Raw genomic sequence first — 9,822 nt, 5'->3', positions numbered from 1 at the left:
AATAAGAAGAAACACTCATTTATATCAAAGTTCTTCTAAATACTTTCTATGTCATCTCATTTGATCTCATAACAACTCTGCGAGGTAGATATTAATATCATTCCCATTTTCCAGATGAGGGAACTGGGGCACAGAGCATGTAAGTAACTTTCCCAAGGCTGGTAAGCAAGTTATAAGATCTCATTACCAAATATCTGTGTGACAATTTGTCACTTACTTAAGCTTTCACATGCATTACCTCATTTAACAAATCTGAAGCAAATGTCCTTATTCCTATGTTATAAATGAAACTCAAAATAACTATGAAATATTTGTTAGCATTATCTTGGGAAAATACAGTATGTTCTTCTACAATTCATGTTTCTGTAATGCAAGACTGGAAAAAGATGAACAATGTTAATTTAAATCAGAAATCACGTTAGTTCATGTATAATTTTTGCCAACATTTTAATGTTTTGCACCTAATGTAGCAAGCCGGAAAGAACTATGTTACTCTATACAATGCTCATTATCCATCCAAAGTTCTTTCTAGGTCAGGTAGGCTACTTGCTCTGTCTCAGATGCGCTATTACACAATTCTACACAGCCTTTAGTTTCCCTTTGTCTCTGAAACTCATTGGCCTCAATACTTCCTAACCATTATGCATTTTTTTAAGGGAAGGTCCAGATTTACTGCAGTATTTTTCATCTGTCAGGGATTTAGCATGTCTTTTTTACTGGGCTAATATTTTTACTAGGATTGCAACTGGTTTTCAGTGTTCTGGTGACAATGTTTTGAGTGATCTGTTTCTCACCCTATTTTCCCACAATCCCTGTTACTTCTGGTGTGTGATTTTGTAGAATGTGTAGTTTCTCAGAAATACTCATATAACATCATTGCAGAAATGCCTGTATAAGACAAAGTGCTTGAATTGATGCACCATTATATTTTGTATATATGTTGTATTCTAATCAACAATAGTAGTAGGTAAATTCTGTGGTTCAGTGCTGCTTTTTTTTTTTTTTTTTTTTTTTTAGTGAGGGCGCAGCTCACAGTGACCCATGCAGGGATCAAACCAGCAACCTTGGTGTTAACAGCACCCCACTCTAACCAACTGAGCTAACCAGCCACCCCCTGTGGTTCAGTTTTTACTGATCTGAGATGGCCAACAAAGCAATGTTCAGATTCTTTAATTAGGCCAGAAAACAGATCAAAATGAAATGCTGATCCCTTTCCCCTGCCAGATCTAATTCTGCCTTTGTGCCATCTCAGTTTCTGCTCCTCAAAGAAGGGGCTAGTGATCTGATTCTTCAGGAGTTCAGATATTGATTAGGCCTTCATTACCATGGCTGAGGCCATTGAGCTGCACTCACTTTCCTGGGTGCTCCTCCTCTTGATGCAGAAGAATCAGAGATCTTATCAGGGCCACGAAGGAGTTGATTCTCTTGCCTCTTCTATCCCCACACACACAGCTGGAGGAGGAAGGTAAGTCCCCACCTGCTCTGCAGATCTGACCATATTCATCCCTTAACACCTCTTCCACTTCATTCCTCCATGTAGCCAACCAGAGGGTAGTAAGAATTCCAAAATTCTCATTCTTAGAAGAGATGAGAGAACCCACTTAGATCTCAAGCCAATGTAATATGCTTCAACCTAGTCTTTTCCAGAGAACGCTGCATGGAAATATCAGCCTCTTGTGCTGTCTTGAGAAACAGATATGGGTTGGAGGGGGACCAAGGGGGTTATTAGTCAAGGTTCTCTGGAGAAACAGAAGCAACAGAATGGATATCTATATCTATATAGAGAGAGATAAATAGAAAAATCGATTGATTATGAGGAATTAGTTCACATAATTATGGAGGCTGAGAAGTCCCATAGTCTGCCATTTGCAAGGTGGACAACCAGGAAAACTGGTGATATAATATAATTCAGTTTGAGTCCAAAGGCCTGAGAACCGAAGGAGCTGACGGGTTTAAATCCAAGTCTGAAAGCTGAAGAACTTGAGATGTCCCAAGCAATGAGGCAGGAAGCAAAAAGGGAGGAATTGCTCCTTCCTCTGCATTTTTGTTCTAGTCAAGTCCTCAGTGGATTGGATGATGCTCACCCATATGGGGAGAGCAATCTACTTTACTGAATTCACTGATTCAAATGCTAACCTCATCCAGAAACACCCTCACATACAGACCCAGAAGTAATATTTAATTTGAGTACCTTTTACTCAGTCAGATTGATGCACAAAATTAACCATCAGAGGGAGTGGTTGGCAGGGCAGGATTTGGGCACATCTGAGTCTCTAGTCATAATATAAATACACACCACAAAATCTGATCCATAACAACAAATATAAGTCTGGAGCCTCACCAGCTTTACATTATGGAACATAGATAGATGATAGATAGATAAAGATGATAGATAGATAGATAGATAGATAGATAGATAGATAGATAGATAGATAGATAGATAGATAGATATAGGTATAGGTATAGATGAATTACATATAGTTATGGATATGGATATAGATATAGATATGAATATGGATATAGGTATAGGAATACGTATAGATATTGATATAATTGGCCCTCCCACTGGGTTATCAAAGCATAATATCATGTTTTTAAAGTCATAGCCTCTGCCATCAGCTCCCAGAAGCAGCAATGCTTGTCTCCCTCATTACCTGTGTGATGGCTGAGGCTTTACCCAAAATACTTTTTCACCCTGGAGAAAATGCTTAGGAAATAAGCAACTACTCATCCTAACAGTTCAGATAATATTATCGTATTCATTATTTCCTTATAGAGACATTCCCAAGGACTCCATTGAGTGTTCACCACTTGAACTTATATATTGGAGGAAAGTTAAAGGATCTTTTAATTCTAATTAAATAATCATTAAACTCGGAGTAGAAAAAAAACAGTGGAAGAAACTGTATTACATATAAGGAAGACACTTAATGAAAGAAGTCTTCTAGAGAAAAAAAAAACACAATGAAAATGGCAAGGACTGCAGAAACTGAGAGGTTCTCTATAATAAATCACCATATTTATTTGCCTGGCCAGCCTCTTCCTCTGGAGGCACTCCTTCCCTAGTTTACATGGGCCTGAGAGGCTGTAAATCTTCGTACTCCCCCTGCACAGGCATGGGACTGAAACACAGTCTGGTTAGTCAGAATTCCCACCCTCACCTCAACCCACAACAGTGATTTGCTCAGGGATGAGCATGTGACACAGATCAGACCAATTAGATTCTTCACCAGGACTCTCCTGGTAGAACTGGTAAGAAAGACTGTTTCTTCCTTTGAGGGTCATAGTGCTGGGAGGAGGCAAGATAGGAACTTTCCAGCACCCATCCTCCTTGCTTGAGAGGTGTAAAGAGGAAAGCTTGTTTATTATGAGAAAGAAAAGAATGAGGTCAAGAGGGAAAAGACGCAAAACTAAAAAATCACATCAGAGAAAGTTCTGTTGACAGCTATCGATCAAGTGGATCAAACGGAGACTGAATCCAGGGCTACCCCTGGGCTTCCCAGTACAACGGGCCAATGAGTTCTCCTTTCTGCTTAAGGCAATTTGATTGTGGTTTCCTCCACTTATAACTGAAAGACTGCTGACTAATACAAGGGTCTTTCTGCTGCTATGGAAAGATAAACTTATCAGGATAAGGAAGACCCCACATCCAGGAAATTTCTGGATGAAATGTCCTATTAAAATAGCAACAAACCACATTTTACAGATATCCAAAGGAGTCCACCTAAGTATCTTATTGTCATACATTACTCCTCACTAATGTGCTCAGGTGTGAGGTTTAGGATATGTAAAATTAGAGAGAAAAAATTAAAAAGGATTCTACAGGATCCCCAAATGTTCTTCTAGAAAGAAACAGCAAGGGTTGGGTAGTCTATTGGGTTGGTGCAAAAGTCATTGCGGTTTTTGCAGTTATTTTTAACCTTTTAAACAGCAATTACTTTTGCACCAACCTAATAAAATGTCTTCTCTACAACCTGTCAAAAAAAGAGACCACCGTCACTCAGCTCCCAATCCTGTTTTCCCAAGTGGACTAATTAAAGAAGTATAAAAGCGAGGGCTACCTGGCACCTGTACTATGCCAGACACTGCTGGGTATTTGACACATCTAATGTTCATAGCAAGTCTATAAGATAAGAATTACCCCCCATTTTACAAATGAGGACACCAAAATTCAGAAAGGTTCACTGACTTTCCCAAGGCTACAGTTAGTACATGGCAGAGCAAAAAATTAAAACCTATATTTATATGAACCCAAATCCGTCTTCTTTCCAGTTCAAGAAGCTGGAATACCCACCACCACTACCATTTCTTGGAGGAAACAATAAGCATGATGATGGATATAGAGGGAAAGCTTTAATTCAGTTCAACCATCATTTATCAGGTTTACCAGTTGTGAGGAAAGGCACATACATCAGGATCCCTACTTCCCTGGAGACTATAATAGTGTAAAAGAAGGAGGAGGAGGAGGAGGAGGAGGAGGAGGAGGAGGAGGAGGAGGAGGAGGAGGAAGAGGAGGAAGAGGAAAAAGAGAAGGAGAAGAAGAAGGAGGAGGAGAGGAAGAAGAAGAAAAGAAAGAAAAGAAATATTTTTAACTAAAAAAAAAAAGATTTACACAAACCACTGCACTTCAAGTATGAATGAGGTTTCAGTGTACAGTAATGTGGGGTCCTGAAAAGGAAAGATAGACTCCAACTGGGTATGGCAAAGGAATGCTTTATGGAAGAGGAATTTAACCTGAACTTAAAGATGACTAGGATTTTAATAAGCCATAAGAGAGCTTATTCTCCTTTGACTAAAACATAGTACACTTAGACGAAGTTCACTAAGTGTACCCTTGTATTATCTGTATGATTCAAGGGACCGCAGGGGATGAGACGATGTGTTGATGAGAACAGGCGAGGTTATGCTATAGCAGCAAACAATCCCCACATCTCAGTAAGTGAAAACAATAGCATATATCTTGGTCAATGACATGTTCACCATGGTTGGCTGGAGATCCTGCTTAACGTCTCTTTCACTCTAGGATGCAGGCTGTGGAGCAGCCTCTAGGTATCAGGAACTTCGCTGGCCACCATGGGAGAGGAGAAGAGATCTCTGGAGGGTCTCAGGCTATCAATTAAATGCTCCAGCTTTGAAGTGACTCCTATAACTTCTACTCACAACTCATTGTCCAGTACTAATCTAAGGCTCTATCCAATCACAGGGGGCCCAAGAAATGCGATCCTAACAGGTCCAGAAAGCAGAGAGTCAGAGCTATTTAGTAAACAGCAACAATGACTACTACTACACCAGTAGACTGGTCCATGACACGGTTCACATAAGGCAGGGGCATGAGGAGAAGACAGCCATATAGACAGCAAAACAGATTGTCCAGTAATCAGACTAGCAAACATTGATTAAGCACCTACTATGTGTTAAGTATTGTGCTAAACACTGGGGACTCAAAGATGAATAATACAGTGTCTCTGTCTTCAAGGAGCTCACAGTCTGATGGTAGTGAATGATACCTGTAATGGAATGAATTGTGTTCCCCCAAAATTCTTATATTAAAGCCCTAACTCCCAATTTGACTGTATTTTCAGATAGGGCCTTTTAAGAAGTAATTAAATTTAAATTAGTTCATAAAGGTAGAGATGCTAACACGATAGACCTGGTGTCCTTATGAAAAAAGGAGCAAACACCAGGGCTCTCTTGCTCCAAGGCATGCACAGACAGAAAACACCGCGTGAGGACCCAGCAAGAAGGCAGCTCTCTGCAAACCAAGGAAAGATAGCTTCCCATAAACCTGATGGATTTCCAGCCTCCAGAACTGTGAGAAAATAAATTTCTGTTGTTTAAGCTACCTAGTCTGGGGTATTCTGTTATGACAGCCAAGCAGACTAACACAGTATATACATAGATAATTATAATGTGATGTAGTAAGTACAATGACAGATATATATACGTGGGCACACAGGGAAAGAAGCCCCATCAGTGATTAGCATGACAATGGTATTTCACCATAGCCACTGGTCACCCTGATCCTGTGGCCTGATACAGAACTCACAGGCAGGGCTCCACCTATATTTAAAGGCAAAGGTTCAAGGGTATCGGGCAGTTTCAACAACCAGTCATGGTCAAGCAGGTCCTTGTGTGGCCCAAGGCAAACACCATGCAGAACGACTGTTAGAGATGTCCAGACGTCCACCTCTTAAGGACGAGCAGGAAAGAAAATGTGCTGAGGCCTATACTATTACCTGCTGCCCCATTATCCTCTTTGGTCACCAACCTCTTCACACCAAAGCTCTATAAGGCAAAAATTGGGGGGCTGAAGAATTCCACTTTATATTGGATAAAAGCAATACCCTGAATAAGCTCAATTCATGGAATGTGATGACAAAGTATTTGTATTTTGTCTTTCTGTATCCTTTTAAAATGTATTCAGTAAAGTAAGTATTTCTGCCCCTGTATAAAACTCAGACTATTTCCATGACTTTTCTAAAGATTTATAGGGGGAAAAAAGTCCTACAGGCACAATTTCAAAAGGGCAGTTAGAATGTCCAGTCTCATATAATAGTCAAAGCATTTAAATTCATTCAAAGTTACAGCTGTTCTTTCTCTCCCCAGCAATGGCTTGCTACCTGGGAAGAGAACATAGTTGACTTTCACCTTTCTTACTCACATTCTCTCTCATTTCCTAACTGCTGTTTCTGACACTCCAAGATTGGGGGCTCGGGGACACATGGATGTTCTGAGTTAAAAATCTGTTAACTATTTCACAAAATAAATTATCCAAATGGCCAATAAGCATATAAAGAGATGCTTAATATCATTAGTCATCAGAGAAATGCAAATTGAAACCACAGAGTGATACCATTTCATACTCAACAAAAAAGCTAAAATTAAAGACAAACAATACCAAGTGTTGACAAGGATGTGGAGGAACTAGAATTCTCATATATTCCTGATGAAAGTGAAAAATAGTAACAGCACTTTGGAGCGCTGTTTGGTAATTTCTTATAAAATTAAACATATACCAATATTTCATTGGCCAGAATTGTGTCCCATGTCACAATTATGTAATTAATATAATTAATTACTATTATAAAATAATTAATATTAATTTTCTAGCATACCATATATGACAGAATATGTTTGTGCTACTTAAAATCAACAAATGGATAGACAAATGATGGATGACACAGTGAGAAGGTGACCACCTACAAGTCAAAAAGAGAAACCTCAGATGAAATCAAACCAGCTGACACCTTGATCTTGAACTTCCGTCCTCCAGAATTATGAGAAAATAAATTTGTTAATTAAGCCACTCAGACTGTTTGTCATGGCAGCTGCAATAAACTGAATATTTATATATCAAAAAAATCAACAAATGATTATTATCAGAATATGTAAAGAATACATATTGATTTGAAAGCAAAATATAAGAACAGTTCAATAGCAACAGACAAACAGTCATTTCTCTAAAGTGGAAATTCAAACAGCCAATAAACATGAAATAAGGTCACCTTCACTATTAGGAAAATGTAAATTAAAACAACAAACTTCACCAAATTATCAAACTGTCAGTCAGAAAAGTAGGGATAGGCCATTCCAGGCAGAAGGAACAGCATGTGCAAAATATATGACATATGATTACATCATAGGATCATTATATATTGTTTATGATCATTATATATTTATAACATACAAAATACATTTATGTACTTATAATATATATTTTGTAATATATATTATATACCATACTATATTTGCTATATATAACTAATATAATAATATTATATGCAATATATAAAATTACTATATATTTTATATAAAATACTATATATTTTATAATGTATAAGCTATGCAAATACATTTATACCTCTATTTGTGTTTTTGTCTGAAGACAGCAGCAAAAGTTTTACTGCAAGTAAACATCAAATCTGGACAAAAACATGCTTTTCTCTGCACTCTCTAGCACAAAGCCACATGAAAGTCCGGTGGCTCAGCAAATAGAGGCTCCGCAGTCTCAGGCACTCCTAAGATTCCGGGGATCTCTCTTTCTTTGGGGTGTGGTTACCTCTTCTAAATTAACAAGTGAGTTCCAAGCCATTCATCCAATTATCCTGTAGGATGAAAGGACTCCATTAGTTGTGCCAGAATCACAAAACCAGCAGACCAGATTACTTCTTGCCTTCCTCTGTCAAGGCTCCCCTTCCTGGCCTAGTGCCAGGAGCATCTGACCTTTGGAGGATCCTTGTGCCCTGTCCTAAGTGATGACTTTCTCTGGCATAACAGAACTGAGGCTGTATTACCTTGGAAGTTCAGAGCACAGACAAAAGTAACTTGTAAAGAAAGTAGAAAGCACCAAGGGGAAAGTAAAATCATCACAGAACCAGTGTGTTCCCAAATAAAAAAATCCTTCCATTGTCTACTTTTTCATTATTATACTATACTACTGTCTCTATTTGGTAATTATATGTTTTCTAAATGTCATTGAAATTTTACTAAAAAGAAGTGCAGGTAATCATGTAAACGGAAATGTTTTGGCCTGTAAAATGGAAATGTTTTGGCCCAAGACATGGAGATCTGGGGCCATGTGTGATTTTTGGCATCACTTACATATAGTAAGATAAGCACAAAAACATTAGAGTTCTAAATAAAACCCTGAGGTGGAAGGAAGGAAGGACAGCAGAATTGGTTATGCTTGGCTGTGGGGAGAGAAAGAAAACCCAGCACCACCCCAGAGCTGGTAACGGGCTCCCTCAAATTCGGAGCCCAAGTCCTGTGTGGAGTTGGTTGTATGAATGGAAAAAAACAGCCTACAATGTGGATTAACACAGTAACTCACCTATCTGACTAATCATATCTTGTCTGAAAGTTAAGGGTTATAGGGTCAGGGGCAAACCTGCGATTCACTGTCAGAACTAACTTATTTTAGAACTAACTAGCAACAGCAGGAAAAACACAAAAAGGATGGGTTTTGAAGACCAAGTTGAAGAGCAGGAATGAAATAAGGGAAGGCCTCTATTGCAAGCAAGCTCATTAAAGTAACGTGTTCATAGGAGTATAAAAGCTGCTGGAAGATTTTCACTCCATGCCTCTCCAATTGGGGGTAGGGGCAGCACTGAGCACATTCTGGGGGTGACAGACCCTGAAGAGGGCTGAGAGTATCATTTGGGCCTCATGAGTCCAAATTACTTCACCAAAACCCACAATTAGCCCAGATGAACCACATGAAGAGAGGCAATGTTTCTCAGCCTTTTTCCATGACCATCTCCCTAAGGAACCGTTCTAGGTATTTTCCCCTAATTGCTCCCCCGTTAGACTTTAATACCACAGATATGCTGTGTATCTGTTTATCTAACGCATGCAGATCTGTGCTGCATACATAAAAAGAAGTATTTTGTTTGTTTGTTTGTTTGTGTTTTTCGCCTCCCGAGAACCAATTTTCACCCCTTGGGAGTGATATCATTGCTCTTTGAGAATGCGTGGCTAGCCACATTAACTCTTCTCCTCCATCTTGCCTCAGATGGTATTTCTTATAACCACAGTCAATCGATTAAATTACATTTTATAAAAAATACAACAAGCAAATTAGCCAGGAATGGATTTATTATCCTGATCTAATGGTTGTAATTCTTAATGGCATACACACACACACACACACACACACACACACACACACACACACACACCCCTAGTGACAGGTAACAAAATTGCAGGGATACAGGTGAAATGGAGAATCAGTCAGCCGTAAAGCAGTGTTGTGTTTATCACAAAAATTTCACACATGCATGTCTCTCCCCACCTTGAAGATCACTCTTAAAATCTGCATAGTCC

The 9,822-nt window shown here is 38.9% G+C and overlaps 1 non-coding gene across 1 annotated transcript; it reads right to left on the bottom strand.

Moving 5' to 3' along the window:
• Positions 1-1,035: 1,035 nt before the first annotated feature.
• Positions 1,036-1,109, bottom strand: TRNAN-GUU (transfer RNA asparagine (anticodon GUU)). Its single transcript has one exon. It is a non-coding gene; the product is annotated as a tRNA-Asn (tRNA).
• Positions 1,110-9,822: the final 8,713 nt, after the last annotated feature.

The sequence above is a fragment of the Rhinolophus ferrumequinum genome, chromosome 17, assembly GCF_004115265.2.
Source record: "Rhinolophus ferrumequinum isolate MPI-CBG mRhiFer1 chromosome 17, mRhiFer1_v1.p, whole genome shotgun sequence".
NCBI lineage: Eukaryota > Metazoa > Chordata > Mammalia > Chiroptera > Rhinolophidae > Rhinolophus > Rhinolophus ferrumequinum.
Note: the sequence above shows the minus strand (reverse complement) of the source record. Positions and strands in the feature narration are given on the sequence as shown.